At 33.4% G+C, this 19,976-nt stretch overlaps 1 protein-coding gene across 5 annotated transcripts in view; it reads left to right on the top strand.

Annotated features, from left to right (window-relative positions):
- The first annotated feature begins 83 nt into the window (after positions 1-83).
- The window catches only part of LOC103006346 (uncharacterized), a 624,869-nt gene continuing 604,976 nt past the window's right edge, over positions 84-19,976 (top strand). Inside the window, exons 1-2 of one of the 5 annotated variants that reach the window (XM_007191812.2) lie at positions 84-131; positions 2,974-3,036. The gene's annotated coding sequence lies outside the window, so the exon portion shown is untranslated. Of the gene's footprint in view, positions 132-165; positions 294-2,973; positions 3,037-19,976 lie in introns of those variants that run through there. The other 4 variants (XM_057541198.1, XM_057541195.1, XM_007191813.3 and 1 more) reach the window with 4 other exon arrangements.

Below are 19,976 nucleotides of genomic sequence, written 5' to 3'. Positions count from 1 at the left end.
ACTGCTACCAGGGACGCTTTCGGTTGCTAACATGCCGGAGCTGGCGCGTTCCGTGACGTCAGGCGCGCAAGGCCATCCGCGCACGCGCCCTGCCAGAAGGCATGGGGAAGAGCTCCGTGGTTGGCTCACAGGTAAGAAAGTAAACAAAAAAAAGTTGTGTAAAGTGTGCAGCAGCTCTTTGCATGAAGAAACCATGAGAGATTGGAAGCTCATAATTTGAGTTCGTTGGTGCAGAACTGCAGAAACACAGCTAATCATTTATTAACACCGCCTTGACGTTTCCCTCAGCTCAGGTACAAATTTTAGACAGGTTTCTTCCTGCCTCTAGGTCCTTGACCTCTCTTTCCTTAGGGCATTTACGTTAGAAAACTTGTAACTGTACACTGATTCTCTGCATTTTTGAAATGTAAATCTTTAAAAAATTTCTTGCCGGTGTTAAAACCCAGGGCTGTCTTTCTTAAGGAACAAGGAGCCATCCTTTTGAAATGTCAACAAAGAAGATAGCATCCCTATTCCCCAGTCTCTTTGGAAGGGTAGGAGCCTAATTTAGGCAGGCACCTTGTTTCAATTTGTAAAACTACCTCCTGCCACGAAGCTAAGAGAAAATTTTACTTTTTCTTTGGGTAAGGCTAATTAGTAAACAGAATTGGCCTAAGAGGCTCCCTACTCTTTAAATCTCATAAGCTTTTTGTTACTTTCTGGTGAGTTGAGCTCAGACAGAGTCCTGGCCCCTCTTCTCTATTGCAGTAATCTTGGATAAGTCTTCTTTGCCTGTTTAACTTTGACATCAGTAACATGGAACTTTGGTTTGAGCAGATACAAACAAACACCAGACCAGAAGTCAAAGTTAGTATTTGTTCTTTTAAAAACTTATTCATTCAACAAATTGTTTAGACTTTCTACTCCTTTCTTAGCACTGGGTCTGAGTATTGAATAGTAGGCAAGTAAGATATGATCCTTGCTCTCATAGCACTTAGGTTCAAATGGAGGTAACAGAATAAACACTTGCATTCATTCTGATTCTGAAGTGTGTGTTATAAATGACAAGTACAGAGTCCACAGTAAAAACTGTGTAAAGGACTATTGTAGGTAAGGTGGAGAGGATAGTGTCTTCTAGCTGCTTGGGAGTAACAGAGAAATGCAGTTGCTCCTGCCACGTAGAATTGCAGGGACTAGGCCTCTTAATGCTGGGTTCCAGTGTGAGGAAGACCATTGGTGACACACCCTAATTTTAGCTTCCAACCTGGGCATTTATCAGTAATGAAGTGGCTCCTTGGGTTTCTTCTCTCCCTTATTCACAACCTTATTCAGAGTCATATGTGGAAGAGAGTTAGTATGTAATGCCACTCCCTTCCACTCCTCAAAAAAGTCCAATATTCAACAATCAAAAAACAAAAAAATTTCATCATCATCTTTCTTTCTTTACAGTATCTCATTTTTACCATTGTGTTCCTCGTCTTGATTAATGGCATTATTCTTCACTCAGGTGTTCAGGCATAAAATCTTGGAGTCATCCTTTACCCTTGGCTTTCCACTGGCATCAGCGGTTGCCAGTAACTGCAAAGTGCTAAATAATTCTGAAATAGCAGAGTTAAACTAATGATTCCAAATAATTAGAGCATATCATGTTCTAGTGTTTCTCCAAATGTGATTCTTAGCTACCTGAATCAGAATCAGAAATGGGATTTGTTAAAAATGCAGGTTCTAGGTCACTATTCCAGAAATTCTGAGCCAGAATTTTTGGGATTGGGGACATGGACTCTGTATGCATTTTTATTAAGCTCTCAGGGTAATTTTTATTTGCACTAAAGTTTAAGAATCTCTTCTCTCTCTCACCACCTATGTCCAAATGTTGTCAAATTTTCTCCATTTTCCTAATGTCTCTGTCACTAATCAACTCTTTTCTGTTCCCTGCCTCTGACAAGGGATTATTTTTATAGTGCTAGAGATCTTAAACCTGCAGATTATTATGTTTTTTGCATGATACCGTATTATATGTAAAGTGTCATGAAACAATACTTTCAATTCAATCACAGGAACTAGGAGCAAGTTTCCTGTGAGAAAATATTGTATTTTGCTTGTATAATATAAAATGACAATTTGGGGGCACACATGTCTATTTAAAAGACAGATTGTCAAACTGAGTATAATTGGTGTTTCTGAATTTTTTCTGTTAATAATAATGCTATTTGTTCATTTACATGTTTTCATTTGTCTCTCAAACAAGTTGTGCCAATCACTAGAGATTTAAAAACATATAGGGGAGAAAAATTATTAGAACAAGTAATTTATATCTATTTACTTAAATTAATCTGCATACTGGGAAAAGACCAACATTATTCTAATTTATCAGGGAACACTCCAGCTGACAGAACAACAGTCTTCCGTGGAAATCTGTAAAATACCACCGGCCTGATAAGTAAAATCTAACTCTCTCTCCCTGGTCTAGTATTGAATAATAATTTTGAATATTAATTAAGCGTCTATTGTGTACCAGATATCACGTTATCAAATGCTAAATGATTATCTTTGTTTAGTCCTTACCAGAAAAAAACAAACTAAAACTGAACCATTATTATTCCTATTTTACAATTAAGGAAACTGAGATCAAGGATAATCAAACTGGTAAAAATCAACATGACTAAAAACAATAGAGCTGGGCAGTGAACACAGGCAGTCTAGCATTAGAGGTGGGCTATTGCCTGCTACATTTTATCTTCCCCTAATTGTAGGTTTCCATGACTTGAGTATAGCTCATTGTCTCAATCAGCTATTGCTAGATTAATGCTGCATAGCCAGTAACTAAAAAGATATCAGTGGCATACAGCAAATAAACATTTATTTCTCCTGTGTTTTTGGTAAAGGTGGGATTGACTAATTTAAGTTGACCTTGTGAGTAAGTGGAAAGGGGGTGGGGAATGGGCATAAGGAGAAATGAGGAGCCATGTATGTCTTTTTTTTTTTTTTAAACAGTGAAAACAACTGGTTACCCGAAGTCCCACCTGATGCCCTTGACACACATCTCACTGGAGAGAGGTATGTCATATGGCCACTTCTAGCTTCTGGGAATCTGGGAATTTTAATGTTAAAATAGGCATATTCTAGTCCCTAACAAAATTTGTTTATGTTAGCAAGGAAAAAGAAGACAATTTATATTGATAGGCGTTTCATTTTCAGTTCTGTCTAATAGAGAACAAGGCTCAAATGAGTGTTCTCTGGTGTCAAAATTCCCTACCTTCCCTCTTCCCCTCCCATTAAGGAAGAGGGAAGGTAGGAGGTTGGCTCAACTGGAATGGTCATTCATAGCGACATCTGATAGACTGAGTCTCTTATACTTTAAGTGGCAGGATATTGCCACATCAGGTGGGACTGTCTATACCCTGAAGTCCAAAAAGAAAAAGAGTTCAATAGGAAAAGAGAATACAAACTGATCACAAAACCAGGAAGTCAAGAGAATGTACTAAAGAGCTCAAACGTGAAGGAAGAATTGGAATGTCAGAGGACAACTAAAGAGCAACAGTTCAAGAATAAGAAGGAACAGTGTTGTTGGGGTAGGTACCACATAACCAAGTAGGAATATGAATACGTATTAGGGTTAAATATCTAAAAGAAAATGACCATATAAATGGACTGTGGTTCCTGAGAGGAAAGAAACAAGGTGAGCCCCACAGTTTCCCTGGATCTCTGCCTGGGGAAAATTTCCCAGCTATAGTGCATCAACCTGGAGTTCAGTCAGAATGTGCAAGTCTCTCTTATCTGAAGAGGCAGAGATCAGAGTTCCGGGCTTTTGAAGTGGTTGGGATCTGTGGGCCAGGGCATTAAGAGAAGGAGTCTGTGGAGGTCATGAAGTTCATGTGGCAGTTTCCTACACACCCTTGACTGAGAGCTGGGCAGTACCACCAAACACAGCCACACAAAGTTAATAAGAGGCTGGCTGTTACAGAGGTAAGAGCAGAACAGAGAGATTAGACATTAAGCAGTGCTGGGGACTTTGAACTTAGGGTCCAGACTTCCTGAATAGACCCTCTAACACCTCCTAACAAAGTGGGAATCAAGCTGAATCACTGCTTTATGATAAAAGCCACACCCAGAGAAAGGCCCTCTTTATACCCACTTTAACAAAGCTTAAAACCAAGCCCTAACGAGATTCTTAGAGGAGACAGAGTTTTGAGATTGGATCTCACCAATTTACAGAGACTTGGAAAACAGATGAACAGAAATTATACAGTCTCAAGAATAGAGATCTAAAAAGATTCAAGAAAAAATGAACAAAACCCCTTGAACTTATGGACCAATATTACACAGTTTAGTATATATGCATTGGAGCGCCAAAAGAAAAATCATTATAATGAGGCAATACATATTTTTGAAAAATGATTGAAAAACTTTCGCTTACAGTTCCAAGAAGGTCAGAGAGCAGTTAGCAAGATAAATACCAAGAAAACCGCATATAGGCATATCAGAGTCACACAGAGAGTCACGGATATCAGAGTCCAAATTAGAACGTCTTGAAAGGAGCCATAGAAAAAAGATGCATTCATTACATACAGAAGAACAATAATATATATGAAGGCAGAGTTCTCATCGGAAACAATGAAGACCAGGAGCGGTAGCATCTTTAAGGTGCTAAAAAGAAATTAAAAAGTTATCAGTCTTGAATTATATAGCCAGTAAAATTATCTTCCAAAAAAATATGGCAAAATAAAGATATTTTCAGGCAAGTGAAAGCTGAGGAAACTCACTTCAAACAGACGGCACTACAGGATGTTTTTCAGGCTGAGTGGAAGTGATACAAGATGGAAATTTCGATTTACAGGAAGGAGAGAATGGCAAGCGGAAATGGAAAATCACTGTGTAAATACAAAGACCAATTTTTAAATTCTCTTCTAAGTTTCTTAAAAAGAATTTAATGCTTTGCATAAGGCCACGTTTATGATGCGTGTACATGTAAAAACATGGCAATAGAGCATAAAGGTAAAGGACAAGGGAGGTGAACTAAATGGAAATATACTTTCCCATTTGTGAAGTGTGACATGTGACATGTGAAGTTTGAAATGTCAGATGTGAAGTGGGATTTATGAAGTAGGAAACTCCTAAGGTTAGAAGTGGGATGTTTATAAGTAGAATCATGCTGTTGTAAGGCTATAACATTTGTGAAGTATGAGGTGGGAAGTGTCAGGTGTGAAGTGGGGATTATGAAGTAGGAAGCTCCTAAGATTAGGAGTGAAAATTGAAGTGACACAATACTGATGCTAAATAGGCATTGTTAAAATAATAATAAGGAGAAATATCATTAGACTTACAGCAACCAGCCAAAAATAATTAATAGAGTTATATCTATGGAAAGATAATATAAATATATAGCTACAAATAAAAATATATCTTTGTCAAGTATTTCTTACAGTGGATCATGAAGATGGCATTTTTCTAATAATAAAAGTGATACGTTGATACTATTGAAGTTTAGAAACTTACAGTTTAAAGAAGCAATAATTCTACCACCCTGAGAATTTCCTTTATTCCAATATTATATATGTGCCTGTGTGTATGTGTATGTATATATATATATATATATATATATATATATATATATAATTTTTTGCTTGTATATTTAGAACAGTAGAGTATATATAATTTATATTCTATTTTTATATTTATATCATAAATAATATTTTGTCTCAAATATCTTTGTAAACATGAATTTTAATGATTTATTATATGTAATCACTGTGTTGGATAGTTTCCCTTTAGCTGGAGCACTGTTATGAAAAATATCACTAAAGTATTATTTTATTTAAATATTTTCTGCATCTCTGCCAGTGAATTATTTCTTAAGGGAATATATGCCAGTGACCTCATTTTAGGGTTTTAGGTAGACAGATTCTCTCTGTCTTAAAGATTTAAAAAAGAAATTTGTTGTGTCAGTTGTTTGAAAAGCAGAAGTGGATAGAGCTGAGGCAATACTAAATGGTGAATGGTCTCATAGGCTGTAACTGAGCACCCAGCCCAGTGAATAATAACTGTGGGAAGTAAACCCAAGACTGTGGTCTAAGTACAGGCAAGAATACAGGAGGGTGATGTCTGAGAGTGGAGCCAGTATGGAGTAGGGTGATAACACCTTTGCCTCCCATTCATTGCCATCATCACTTGGGAGAAGGGAAGGCCTCATGGAGGAGGGTTATATTAATTAACATTTCAGCCTATGCAGCAATTTAGTGTTCCTAAGGTGAGGGATAGTCTATTGGCAATGAACCTAGAAGGAGAAGTCAGTGTCAGGTTTGAGGGGAAAATGGAAAGAGATTATTTTGTGAGACAAGGCAGTTATGACTGGCTTTATATGTGCACAGTATAATCTTCCTTAGCATGAGTGTCACCAAGTGGGTAAAAAACTGCATTTATGGGGCAGTGGGAATTTACTGAGGCACGAAGAGTCATTGGGATCAAAGGGTCATGAAGTTTATAATCTGTAACAGATATGTCTGCAACTGTCTTCTCTAGGGCCTCTTCAGTGCAATATAGGGTGGCGGTTGATATTAGTAGGGCAGGGGAGGAGGTGCAGTTAATGTCTTAAAGCTGAGAAACAGGGCAGGCACCTCAGAAAATAACCAAATTCACCAAGGCAATTAAATATGCAAGCCTTTGTGAACAGATCTTGCCATTCTTTGATAGAGCTGAAGCCAGATTTAGAATTTGTTGGAGACAATATACTTGTGTTTTTAATTCCAGAAAGAGCATATGATATTGGGATAGTAATCATTATATTTTAAAATGGCTCATTAATTTGGAAGGATATACTTGATGCCATATAAGAGACAGAAGTGCTTCCTAATGATCAGTTGCTTCCGTATGATGAAAACCGACTAGTTTTTAAATATTTTTATTTAAATACTTTAAAAATATTTTTAAATTTTTAAGAAATATTTTAAAATTTTAAAATATTTTTATTTGAACAGATATTAAATTTATATGGTTCAAAATTCAAAATGTACAAAAGGATATTTACTGAAAAACTGTCTTCCATCCCTATTCACCAGATAAACAGTTCCTCTCTCAGAGCCTAAATATTTTCAGTTTCTCATGCATCTTCCAGAGATAAACATATGTATACAAGTTATATAAAAGTGTCCTTTTTAACACAAATGAAATGGTAGTATTCTTTACATACAGTTTGGTACTTTGCTTTTCCGTTGGTGTTATTTTTTAAAATACCTTGGAGATCATTTCATATCAGTACATCATGAGATTTGTCATACTGTTTTATTCAGGGCTGAATTGTGATTTTTGTGAACCCTAGGTTCTTTTGCCTTCTTTGACCCCTTTCTCCATAAATAATAGTAATAGTAACAGTAATGGTAATAGTAATAATAATAATAAAGTTCTATTTTATGACTGTGTTGGTATAAAGATGAATATAATCAAGGTTGGATTCACTATTATTTATTATTATTATTATATTTATTTCTTCTGATTTTAAAAGAAGTTTAAATTAGCACATTTTCATGGGTCCCTAAAAGTACTGGTGAGCCTTAGGCACTATGTCTGTTGTGACTAATTGAAAGATAAATCAGCTCTGGTTTTATTATTACAAAGTTTTCCATAATAAGGACATTATTTTAATCAAGTCCTCGTTGATGAACAGTTAGGTTGTTTCCAAACTTTTTGATTTTTTTTAATAGTAAGGAGTTTAAAAACTGTAAACTAAACAAAAAGATGCAGCCAAACATAGCATTTACATACTAATTTAGAATGGTACTACCTTGTAAACTAAAATTATTATTTTATTTTATTTTATTTTATTTATTTTCCTGCATTTTTTTAGCTGGTAGTAAACCAAATAGTCACCAAGTGCTAGTGGGGCATGTAAAATAGCACTTTTTGTTTCTCTGTCATGATTTTTATTTTCTTTTTCTTTCTACATACACCATCCCCTTCTCTTTGCCTCCTCCTCCTTTGATTCAGATAAATACTACTATTCTCTTTACAGTTAGTTCTTCCTTCTTTCCTATCAGTTCTTTAAGTTTGTCCTAAAGGCTTATTTATATTCAAACACTTTGGTAGAATTCAAAGATGAGGAAATGGCCAGTATTGTTAATATTTGAAATGTGCCTGCATAGAATTTCCCTGGGCTGAATTCATAGATAAATAGCCTAACACAAAAATTAATTTATATGCTGTGAAATGTCTTATAAACTAAATGATCAAATTGTCTTATATCCTTAATTCTCACAAGTTTATCAACTGTATTATGTCTTTCTCTTTATCCCATCCTTTATGCCTATCTCTTGAAAAAATCATTTCTTAGGTATATATATTGGCTATCTTAGCATTAACCTGAAACTCTTACAGCATACTTAGCTAGCTCAGTATGGCTTCTCTCAGTGAGATATTTTCCCAATTAATTTTATGTTTGTAGATCAGCGGTTAAAACTAAATGAGGCTGGGGGTGGGTAGGTAATGCATATATAATCAACTAGGGAATGATGGTCCTGTCTAAAAGTAGATGTCATTTACTTTTAGTCAGTTTTCATCATATAAGACAAGAAAGCGTAGGTTGATTTTTTTTTCTCAAAATAAACCATAAATTCATATATTTATGTGACATCACTTTTTAATTAGCAAATAAAATAAATAAAAATATCAGAAAAACACTGTGCAGTCAACACTGCACACCAAATCAAATATATCTGTAAGCTGTAGAACTCATTGGACGGCAGTATGAAACTTTTGTGTAAACTCTTCAAGGACAGGAATTTGTCACTGCCTTTGTATTTAACAAGTATGCCTGCACGTGGTTGGTGTTCAGTAAATATAGGTTAATATACAGAATGAATAAAAAAGTAAGATTTCTAATTTTGAATAGTAGTAATAATGTTTCTTTTATTCATATACCACAGCTCTCTAGATGGAAAGATATAGTGCAAATTCTTCAGGTTAATCAAATTCCATTACTTGAAGGAAAAAAATTAACACTAAATAGATTTTCATATATCTGTAGAGTCTTAGAATTCTTACATACTATATAGAAGTAAATGTAATCCCCTAAATTTTGTTGAAGAGAAGAGGAATGTCTAGAGAGGTTCTAAAAATTTTTTAGTGGAAAAAAATACTGAAGGCATGACTAAGCTCAAACCTCCTGATTTTTAAAATTGGGCCCTTTTGCACCACACAATGTTTTCTACTCTGTCACTAGTGCTATCCCTCAGCAAACAGTTGGATAATAAAAGGACTTACTTCCTACATCTATAAGGGGTTTAGATTTTTAAAAATTGAACCTTCTGTTAGTAAGGAAAAAAGTTTAAAATTAAAAGTGACTGTTTCTTCCATTTCTAAATGGAGTTAATATAACTACCAGATTTATGCAGCAAAGTTTGATTTTTTGAGTACGATACCATTAAAAATTATTTAAGCCATAATGAAATTTGTAACTGGTCTGAAGACTACTTTTGCCATGGTTAATCATTCACAGCAGTGAATGGTTCTTCCTGTTATATCAAGTAAACCCATCTAATTTAAAGTTCAAAATGATGTAGCATATCCATAACGCTCATCTCAAAGGATGACAAGAATCATTGAGCAAATATGTAAATTTGCAGCTTAAAAAAATTACGAATTTTCCTTTAAAAATCATCATCAAATATATTTGCTATGTAAATATTTTGTTGCAGTCCTGACAAGGAGTCCTTATTTTGCTAATAAAGATACCCGAGTAATTAATCAATTATTTATTAATCTTATAATTAGATACCCTAGTAAGGATATGCTAATCAGGCTTCCATGCTCATGATCACTACCAGTAATCAGCACAGGCATACTAAGAAGGGGAATATGGGAGATAGTCAAAGAAGTATTTCCTTCCCATGAATGCTATTGCAATTTCCAATTTTGATTTTGTAGGAAGGGTACAGTAAAATAAAACTCTGATGGCAACCTACCTGTAACCTCAGGAATGCCCCAGAATGTGTATAAATCTGCTGAGTGGGTCCTAAAGGTGGAGGAGGAGGAGATTAGCCTGTGCCTAAAACTTCTAAATGGAACCAGGTGGTACATCCACCCACCTTGGCATATCAAATAAATGATCACAAGCCACAAGCTCATGATGTAGTTCAGATATTTATCCAGCATCACTCTCCTGCTTATGCACTCTACTTATTCATTTACTTCTTGGCATGCTTCTTGGTTTGGTTTTACTTATGTTTCTATTGAAGACATTTACCTTACACTTGGCCTGCATCCTGGCTTAGTGCACTGCAGCCTCAAGAAAAACCTCTGAAAAATTATAGAATATGTATAGAACTATTAATTAAAATTTTCATATATCTTATGGGGTGTGTGTGAGAAAACATCACTAAATTAGGTAAAGGCAGTTAAGGGAAGTAGAAACTAGGAATTCCATTATTTAATATCTGCACTGTTCCTATGTTTTTTAAACAAACAACTCTGTTCGGTGTGCATCACTGGAGGATACTAATAAATACAGCAGTTCTAAAAACATACACTGAACATCCTGTCACATGAAAACTACATATTCTCTCACAACAGAAGAAACAATGATGAAAAAGCCAATTCTGTACTTTAAAGTCAAGGCAAATACAGCAGAGGGAAAAGGAAGGAAAACAAGTATCCAAGAATGATGTCGATCTCTGATGATGCTTTAATTATTATGTTGCTTATCACCAGGGGAAAAATACTTTCCATTCCTGGATATATCAGTCAGAGCTTATCGATGAGAACTTTTAAAATAGATTTTATGCTTTAGTGTGATTCATTCATTCATTCATCCTTTGAATTTATCAAACCTGTATGAGCACTGCGTGAACATCTTCAGTACCTCCTCTTTGGAAGATGCTTCACACTCACACTCCCATGGTCATTGGGCAGTCTGACCCCACTTTTGATCCACATCTGGTAAGTTCTAGGTGGGCACCTGACCCAAGGTAGGCCATTCAGAATTCATTACAATGAATTTGGAACTGGCACTAAGATTGGTCTCATACCTGGGAATGTTTATTGAATGGTTAAAATGTAAAATCTCAGCCAAGCTTTCTGCTATGTGAACTAGGGTGTAGCCAAAGCTGATATGAATATTGAAAAACAAAGTGACATGATAGAAACAAACAAGATGAGGAGTGGATAGTGACTGTAAGTTTGTTTGCTTTTGTTCATTTTGTTGTTTTGTTGTTTTTATTTTGAAACCTTAGCTTTACTTAAGCTGCATTTACTCTCACAGGCATTCTTGTATGCATCTCATTTAAACAATTTATCTTTCAGTGTAAAACTCTTAAGAGCAGAGAATTTTAGAAACACAAAAATCTCGCTCATGCAATACTGTCCCGTTTTGTTAAACGTATTTTGTGAGGGCAATATTTTTGTGTAAAATGATCTAAAACTCTGATTTGCCAATACGTAATACAACTCAAACCCTCAAATTAGATAATTCTGTAACACATCCAATCTAATATATTTCTAAGTAATTTTAAACTGTGCAAAAAAATCGATTCATATATTTAAGAGCAACTTTCTTTGAACTTTAAACAGATGTATTTCAGAAAAATATTTAATTAGATCTAAAGGACAGATTTTCAGTAAAAAAAAAACAATAATTAATTGCATTAAGAATTTCATGTATGAGGTTAATATGATTGCTTTTTGAAAACCAGTATTACAGGGTGGTGAATAGGTCTTACCTGTAACTGGGAATTGGTAACTAGGAACCAGAACTGAGGACAGGGAGGCTTAAATACTCTGTATTCTAGGGAGAGCTGAGGACAAATGAAGACTAGACACTTCTTTGGGTTTATTTAGAGGACACTATCACTCCTGTCCTACTGTGGACTCAAAGATGTCCTTAAGGAGAAAGGTAGAAAAAGAGGATAGTTGAAGGCAAGGAGCAGAAAAAAAAATAAAACCATTTCAAGTTTCTAACCCACTAAGTTTAAATTCAGTAAAATGGTTTGCTCTAACTGGAGAGTTTTCGTTATCGTTTTTGGACTGCCTTCTATGAAAGCAGGATTCTCAGCAGTGTAATGCTACATACCTACATGTTACGCTTCCATGTAAGAATGACTTACGTGCAGAATTCCTCTTTGAAAAATGGAAGTTGTATAGACTGTAGCTTTGAAGCTTCTGCCTCACATAGCTTAGAAACATAAAAAGTACATCATTAAGCAATGGGGCAGTAGTCACATCTAAAATATTTAATTATTATTAGCATTTTTAAAACTTTTAGCTATAAAATATAATATGCAGTGTTAAAGTACAACACACAAATCTATACCATATGATCTGAAACTATCAATTACATAAATCAATTTATGGCTTAGCATTATTAGAATTATGTGATCTAATAGAACAAAAAACTATTATCCTATATCTCCAAGGTGGTTTAATAAACTCTCAGTATAAGTTGTTCCAGGAGTAATCCTCATAAAAAATTCTCCAAAGCAATCATTTTATTGGGTTTATGTAATGCAGACAAATCAAAAGATAATAGCTCAAACTCTCCTTTGATTATTACAACATGTTTAACATTATCTTTCACTGGGACCTGTTAAGAAATGATGTGTTCGGGGTTTTATTTTTCAAGTGCTAAGAAAATTAAGAATATTTATAGAAAAACTTTAAGATCACTACAGAGGTTACTAATTTTATTTATAATTTCCAAGTTTTCAGGTCAGAATAGTAACTTCCAATGTGAGTTTTTCAGCATTCTAGGATTTTTCTACTTAATTGGAGTGCCCCAAAGCTTCAAGCAGTCTTCTTTTAAAAATCAATTTTAATTTATTTAAGTTAAATTAAAATTATTTTTACTGAATTGTTCATGCTGTTCTTACTGCTTAAATAACTTTATTTAAAAAGTGATATAACAGTTACCAGAAACATATTAATGTACTTTTTATAAATTAGGCATGTGTATAAATATCAACAGTAGGGCAGTTGTTCTCTTAGAGAATGAGGCCCATGGCATAAGCATCACATGGGGATGTGTTAGAAGTGAAAATTCTCAGGTACCAGTCAGAGCTATTGAGTCAGAAACTTTGGGCTGGACCCAGGAATCTGAGATTTTCCAAGCCCACTCTGTGATCTGGAAGCACACTGTATTTTAAGAACCACTACAGTAGGGTATTGCTACTAGGAAAAGATTAAAACAGATTAACAATTGGTTGTTTTCTGTAAGTTGAATCTTCCGATTGTAAAACTAGTTTCAGTCTTGGCTACACATTAGAACTGGGGAACTTTAAGAAATTCTCATGCCAGTGCCACAACTAAAACCAAGTAAGTGAGATTCTCTGGGGTTTGGGACTCAGGCATATTTTGTAAAGCACCCCAGGTTATTATAATGTGCAGTCAAATTTGGGAACCACTACATTTTGAAGTAAGCTCTTGTTAGAGTAGTGCCCTGCGAGAGCTATAAAGATATTTCCTAAATATTAATGCCACCTTTTGAGGGTGCTTAAATGCTGAGATACCACAGGTACCCTCTGCCTTGGGCATTCTGCATCCTTCATACCATCTGGAATGGCCAAAGTTAATGGATCCCTAGATTTTTCTCCACCTCCCAGAATTTACTGGAAGAAAAAAAAAAAAAAAACCAAAATTGAAGAACACAGCTATAAAAAGAAAGATAACACACTATGACCTAGACAAAACATAATTAATAGAGAAGCTAGTTCAATAATTTAAAATAAACATAATAAATATCCTCAGAAAACAGAGAATGTTGGTAGCATGAAGGAGGAACAAGAAATTATAAAGAAGAATCAAGCAGAAATACGAAGTATTAAAAAAAAGAACTCTTGCCTCATTCTCTCTTTCCCATCACTGCCTATATTCCTCTGGAAAGTTATAATGAATCAGTTTTAGTTCTACCTTATTTAGAAATTGCCTTCCTCCCTCCCTCCCTCTCTCCTTCCCTCCCTTTCTTCCTTCTTTCTATTTTCAATTTTGATGTTTGCTTTGTAGACACTAATAGATTTAATTAAATTAATTATTCTCCATTGCTTCTTATATATCTGTCCAATGTAATGCAGAAAAAAGAAAATAAAAGACAATATCTAATAGGCAGTATCTCTGCCCTTTAATCCTAGATGGCAATAGCAACCCCTCCCTCTGTACTGACAATAAAGAATGTCTCTGGAGATTGTCAGATGTCCCATGGGGGACAAAATCACCCCCAGTTGAGAACCACTGGTAAACACTATTCTGGCTTCTCTCACCATAGAATAATTTTGCCTGTTGCTAAATTTCACATGATTGGAATTAGATGGTATGCATTTTGGTCTACCTTATCTAATCAACCCATCACTGTCCTTGAGTGTAGATCTACTTGTGCTGTTAGAGTGGATGTTTTAACCATAGTTCCGAGATTGATCTCTATTGTTGTGTTCGGCTGAATTTTTTTTTTTTTTATAAATGCAGCTTTCCATTGTACGAATATACTACAACTTATTTAACCCATTCTCTCATTGATGGGCATTTGGTTTCTAAATTTGACTATTATGAATAAAGCTGATGTGACCATTTTTTTACATGTCATGCTGTGGATATGCACTCGTTTCTGTTGATGTTGATGTTCTGTTGATGTTGCTGTTCATTAAATCTAAGAACTTCTATTATGAAAAGACACCACTGAGAGAGTGAAAAGGCACTCTGAGAAGAGATATTTCAATACATATTTTCATCAAGGAACTCATATCTAAATATATAGAGAGAGCTCCTATAGATCTATAAGGAAAAGATAATCAAACTGGAAAAATGAGCAAAAAACTTGAACAAGCTCTTCACAAAAGAGAATATGCAATAAATGTATGAAAGGGAGCTCAATCCAATAGCCATAAAAGATATCCAAGTTAAAACAGTAATTGGATAACCCTACACAGCCACCAAAATGGCTAAACTTAGAGACTGACATTACAAAGTATTGGGAAGAATATAAAAAAAAAACTGGATCTTTCACATTGCTTACTCTATGAGACATTCTCACTATGAAATATACAAAATGTTCTGACATATGTTTGGGTTCTTAATATTTTGTCATTAGAAACAATACGGTGATATTCTTGTGCTTTCGTCTTTGCACTTCATGTGAGAATTGGTTCTGGATTTCTAGAAGAATCTATCTCACTGTGACTTGTAGGACCTCAATATATCATGGATATTAACTCTTTAATGTTATATATGTTGAAAATATTTTTCTTCTTATATCACTTCTTTTAACTTTGTTTTTAAGCTCTGGTAATATATAGAACTTTAAAATTTTAATGTCATATCTATCACATTTCTTTTATGACATCTTGTTCATATCTTGGTTAGAAAAGTCTTTTATCTCAGGAATATTCCAAAATATTTTTCTAATACTATATTTTACATAAAATTCTTATTTGTTAAATCATTTATAGTTTATTTTTCATTATGGTATAAGGCTGGAATCATCCTCATATTATTTATTTCGTGTTGAAGTGAAATTTTCTCTTTTCCACATACTAATTCCCCATATATGTATGTGTGCTTTTCTTAACTCCTCAGTTATTTTTTTCATCCGTTTGTCCATTATTGCATAATATCACATTTATTTTTATTTTCTTCCTTTTCAAAAATGTCCTGGCTATTCTTGAGCATTTGCTCATCCAGATAAGCTGTTGAATAAATTTGTTTTTCTCCCCCTAACCCCATAAAAACCCTCTGAGAATTTGATTGAGTTTGGCATTTACTCTGAGTCATTTTATATTTTTATGATATGGAATCTTCTCATCTAAATGTACAGTATGTATTTCCCTTAACTTTTATATTTGTAACAAAAGATTTACAGTTATTTTCAGAGATCTTACACATTTCTTGTTTGGTTTATTCCTATGTCTTTTATAGTTTTTGCTGCTATTGTTGATTTCAATTATTTTCTTATTTTCAAAACAATTTATTGATAGTTTATGAAAAAGACATTAATTTCAGTATATTGATATTGGGCCTGCCACTAGTTCCTAAGCTCTCCTAGAATATCTAATAGTATTTTTTTCTTAGTGTAATTTTATTTTTCCAATTTAGTATTATATTCTTGGAAATAATGAAAATTTGCCTCATTTTAAAAAAGTTTTAATTCTTATTTATTTCAATTGAAATATTGCTTCAATCATGAACTCCAGTACAATGCCAAACTCTGGAATTCTCGTGGTGTTAATGGACATCATTGCTTCTGTCTTTTCCTTTTCTTTTCTTTTCTTTTTTTCACTTAAGTGGTATTGGTTCTAGTGTACTACATATAAGTACACAGAGTTTTGCATTTGTTTTCTGGGTATGGGTTTATCATGATAAGTAAGTTTCCTTCAAGTGCAAAATTACTAAATGCTAAATCTTAAGTAGTATGGTCAATTCTTTCTGCCATTTCACTCAGTGCATACATCCTCTGAAATTAGCTTTATGAGGGAAGATAGGAATCTCTCTATTCAGATGAATTCAGTTCCTGTTTGCCTTTCATTGTGGAAGACTTTTCTAAGATAAATTTTTGTTCTGGTGTTTAAGTGCATGTATTTCTCAATGACCAGGGCCCCTAAATGCAAAGCAAATATTTAATAAGTTATAATCTGCTGTACATACAGAGATACAGTATTGAAAAGGTTTACAAACACAAAGCAACATATTATGTTGTTATGAGCATTTTAAGGGGTCTTCGGGGTAATTTCAAATATTAAAAAACAGATTTTACCTTAGAGACTGAGTTCAGAACCTAATCCTCCTGTAAAATGCAAATGCACTGCACCTTTGTAAATCAAATGAGTCTATGATTTTCTATTTTTTTTCTACTATGTTTGTTAGCATTAGGTGTCAGAGTTGAAATAGATTTCTAAAATAAATTGGAGAGCAATTATTTTTTATTTATGCTCTTAAATATTTTAAATAACTTGGAATAAGTAAAGGTAGATCATTTGTTAACTTTTCCATTTTATATGATTTGGTTTATTTACCTTTCCTACGGTTTTCAATCAGCTCTGGTAGTTTATGTTACTATATATTTCTTATATAAATATTTCTAAATTTAACATCCTAATACAATTTTATTCCCATATAATTTTTAATCTTATTCTTATCTGTCATTATGTCCCTGTTATAATTGATAATGTTTACTTTTCACTTCTCTTTGATTTTTTTCTTTGCTCACTAAGAGTTTGTCTATTTTGTTGGTCATTTCAGAATTCCAGCTTAGTCTTATTAACCGTGCTTTTAAAAAAATGTGGTAAGAATACTTAACTTGAGATTTTTTATTTTAACAAATTTTAAGTGTACAATACACTGTTGTTGACTATAGGTACAGTGTTGTGCACAGCTCTCTAACATTTATTCATCTCACTTAACTGAAACTTTGTACCTATTGATTAATTACTCCCTATTTCCTACTCCTCTCAGCTCCTGGTAACCATCATTCCAATCTTTGATTTTATGCATTTGACCATTTTAGGTACCTCATGTAAGTAGAATCATGAAATATTTATCTATGTCTGGCTTATTTCACTTAGCATAATTTCATCAAAGTCCATCAAAGTCATCACAAATTGCACAATTTCCTTCTTCTTTTATATTTTAAAGTTGAGTAGTATCCCATTGTGTGTATAATACCACATTTTCTTTACCCATTCATCTGTCCATGGACATTTAGTTTGTTTCCATACCTTACCTTTGTGAATAGTGCTGTAATGAATATGGGGGTGCTAATATCTCTTTGATATGTTGATTTCAATTCTTTTGGACATATATCCAGAGGTGGGGGTGCTAGATCATATGGTAGCTCTATTTTTTAATTTTTAGGAACTTTCTACTGTTTTCCATAGTGACTGCACCACTTTGCATTCCCACCAACAGTGTACAAGGGTTCCCATTGTTCCATATGCTCACCAGCACTTGTCTTTTTTTTTTTTTTTTTTTTGATAATAGCTATCCTGACAGATGTAAGGTGATATCTCACTGTGATTTTGACTTGCATTTCCCTGATGATTTCTCATATATCTGTTGGCCATTTGTATACTGTCTTCTTTGGAGAAATGTCTATTCAAGTCTTTAGCCCATTTTTAAATTGAATTATTAGTTTTGTGGTTGTTGAGTTATAAGGGTTCCTTATGTATTTGGGAGATTAACCCCTCTCAGATATATGATTTGAAAATATTTTCTCCCAATCAGTAGGTACCTTTTCACTCCATTGATTGTTTGCTTTGCAATGCAGAGATTTTTATGTTTGATGTAATCAAAGTCCCAAAGTCATTTTTTTGCAGAATTAGAAAGAAACAATTCTACAATTCATATGGAACCACAAAAGACTATGAATAACCAAATTGATCCTGAGAAATAACAAAGCTGTAAGTATCCTACTTCCTAATTTCAAAATATATTATCAAGCTACAGTAATCAAAACAGTATGGTACTGCCATTAAAAACAGATTTATAGACCAATAGAACAGAATAGAGAATCAAGAAATAAATCCATGCATATATGGTCACTTGATCTTTGACAGGAACACCAAGAATACACAAGGAGGGAAGGGTAGTCTCGTCAACAAATGGTTTGGGGAAAAATGGGTATTCACATGTAAAAGAATGAAACTGGACCCTTATTTTACATGATATGCAAAAATCAACTCAAAATGGATTAAATATTTAAAACCTGAAAATGTAACACTTCTTGAAGAAAATATAGGGGAAAAGCTTCATGACATTGATCTTGGCAATGATTTTATGGATATGACATCAAAAGGACAGGCAACAAAACTGAAAATAAACAAGTGGACTGCACACTAACTTTTTTGAGGGGTTTTACTTTTAAAATCCACCTTAATATCATCCACCTAAATTCATCCAATGTATTTTATTGCTTTTTATCTACCTTCTTAAGGGCATAATTCATTTATTTTCAACATCTCTTTCTAATTAAATGAGTTACTGTGCACATTTTTTACTACATTGAGCTTTGGCTGAATCCTATAGGTATTCCATATAAAGTTTTCATCAATATTAATTTCAAGCAGATTTTTTAAAATTTAGTTTTCTCTTTTAGGAAAATTTATTTAGAGGATTGATTTTTTAAAAATTCTCTGTTTTATATTAATTTTAAAAATATGTTTTATTATATACATTGAAATAAGGGAATGTTGACTTTATAGTTATTACTTGGAAATTTTATTGAGATTTTTTTGTGGCAAACGACATAACTGATTTTATAAATATTTGTCAATTTTAAAAGAATATATATTCAGGGTATGATATAGAATTCTAGGGATATTAAGGATGATCCTTAAATTTCTTGTATCATTTGTCTCCTCAGCCTATTGAATTCTGAGGTAAATAAGTTATTGTCTCCTAACATGAATTCTTTTTGGACGGAGGGAGGAAGGGTGACAAACAGTCATCGTTTCTAATACTTCTGCTTTGTATATTTTGCTGCCATATTAAAAGAATTTATGTTTATAAATGTTTATAATATTGTAGCTTTTCCCATTTTGAAAGCTTCACATTTGTTCCATTACTGCAAAATAAAATTTTTTTCTTGAGTACTGTGTCATCTAATATAAAACTGCCATCTTACAATATTTTTTGTTTACCTTTATCTGTTTTTACCTATGTATTTTTTTACCTATGTATTTATTTATTTGCTCATTTTTTGTTTTTCTAGTATAAATTACATTTACCTAGATTTATAGATACTTTCCTCTTTTTCTTTAATAATATATAAAAGTTTAAAAATCTTATTTACACTTATTTTAATAACCTTTTATTTGTATTATTTATCCTAGTTGATTTTACATTTCATGTTTATTAGGCTTTCTTATGGGTTCTTGTCTTTTATTAATTTTGCTAAAATAAAAATTTTTTCATTTTCCCTTTCATGATTTGAATGTTTTTGTGTCAAATTTGTATTTTCCTTGTGGTGTCTTTAATTTTTAGAAAACATAAATAGCTATAGATTTTGAGAAGTGTGATGCTTTTCTGATCTCCCATCC

This window comes from Balaenoptera acutorostrata, chromosome 2 (assembly GCF_949987535.1).
Source record: "Balaenoptera acutorostrata chromosome 2, mBalAcu1.1, whole genome shotgun sequence".
NCBI lineage: Eukaryota > Metazoa > Chordata > Mammalia > Artiodactyla > Balaenopteridae > Balaenoptera > Balaenoptera acutorostrata.
The sequence above is the reverse complement of the archived record's forward strand: the minus strand, read 5'-3'. Positions and strand labels throughout refer to the sequence as shown.